Genomic DNA, 1,704 nt, shown 5'->3' on the forward strand with positions numbered 1-1,704 from the left:
TTTAAGAATTGTAATTTTTATTTAACTTTATTTTTTTATTTACTTCAATTAGATCAGAGAGGGATGGACAGAGAGAGAGAGTGAGTGAGAAAACAAGCCATCAGGGCCAGGAGTAGAACCATGGTCAGCCATGTGTGATTCCATCACCTTTAACCACCATGCCACCTCTTGGACCCAAACAATGTATTTTTGAATGGTATGCACCCAGTATACAAAAAACAAAATGCAAAGTGGTTCATAGTGAAAGTAAATTTTCTATGCTGTCACCACCCAGCCATGCAATTCCTCTGTCTTTTCAAAAGGCAACCATTTTTACTGAATTATTGTATATTCTTCCAGATATTTCTCTTTATTCACAGGGATATTTGTTTATGTTTTTTATATATGTATATGCATATATAAATTATTTATTTGTTGTGATTTTCCAAGCTACTGGGCCTGGTACTTGAACCATGATCAACCATGTGGGAATCTAGCACCTTTACCACACCACCTGTTGGCCTTGTCAATAATCTTTTTTTTCCTTAAAGAGTTATTTAATTGTCTTTATTCATTCGTTTATATTAATTTGACTAGAGAGACAAGAGAGAGATGGGGAAAGTAAGAAAGCAAGCCACCAGGTACGGGACTTGAACCATGGTCGGCCAGCACCTAAACCACCATGCCACCTGTTGGTCGCCGTATTCTTTATAAATATGCAAATGCACTATACACACTGTACTTTTCTGTTGTTTGCTTGAATCCTCATGATCTCAAAAAAAATTTTTTTATTTTTGACGTGATCAATAAACACCTTTATTACAGAGCGAAGATAGGAAGGTTTATTTGCCTTTCCGGGCTTTGATTTTCCTCAGGTAGAACTCCAGCTCCTTGCCCACTAACACATAGCCATCGGCACGGCTGCACTGGCCTGGTCTGGATGCAATACAGGCAAGCAGCTTGCCCTGCTGGAACTGCTCCTCCAGGAGACTGCTGATTTTGGCATTCTTTTTGCTTTCATCGTATTTCTTCCGAATTTTCTTTGCTCGCTTTTTATTTAAAATCTCTTCCTCCTCAGGAGTCAGCTTGACCCCCTTCTTGCGGCCCAGGGGCAGTGCATAGTGGGACTCGTACCACTGTCGGTACGGTGTGCTGTCAGTGAGCACGATGCAGTTCTTCACCAAGGTCTTGGTGCGCACTAGCTCGTTTTTGGATGCGTTGTAGACAACATCGATGATCCTTGTTTTGCGTGTACAACACTCTGAGCCCCAAGAAAAGTTCCCGACGTCCAGCCTCAGGGCGCGATATTTCTTGTTACCTCCCCGCACACGGACTTTATGCGGCGGGGGCCAGTCATAGTGTTGGCAGCCGGGCGTCCCAGCTCATACTTACGCTTCTTATGGTAGGGCTTTCTCTTGCCCCCAGTCTTGTGGCACTTATGCCAGTTGTCCCGAGAGATACCCATCGCTCAGCATCGACTGGAAAGAGCATGATCTCAAAAATTGTTAGAAATACATTTTTTTATTACTTTCATGAGAAAGAGATATAGAAGCATTCTCAACAGTGTTTCACACCACAATTCTCCCCCTAGCCTTCCCCACAGGCCAAAATTAGAGACACACAACATATGTAGGCCTGGTACATACAGTTCAACCCAGGGACTAAACCCTAATCATACCTGTGGCTTTCAGCATGCTGCTGTGCCACCACTGGTGGGTCTCCTCA

General features: G+C 43.1%; 1 pseudogene; it reads right to left on the reverse strand.

Moving 5' to 3' along the window:
- Positions 1 to 770: 770 nt before the first annotated feature.
- On the reverse strand, positions 771 to 1,459 carry LOC102472811 (40S ribosomal protein S8 pseudogene; annotated as a pseudogene).
- Between the last annotated feature and the right edge of the window lie 245 nt (positions 1,460 to 1,704).

The sequence above is a fragment of the Tupaia chinensis genome, unplaced genomic scaffold (genome assembly GCF_000334495.1).
Source record: "Tupaia chinensis unplaced genomic scaffold, TupChi_1.0 Scaffold000186_1, whole genome shotgun sequence".
Classification (NCBI taxonomy): domain Eukaryota; kingdom Metazoa; phylum Chordata; class Mammalia; order Scandentia; family Tupaiidae; genus Tupaia; species Tupaia belangeri.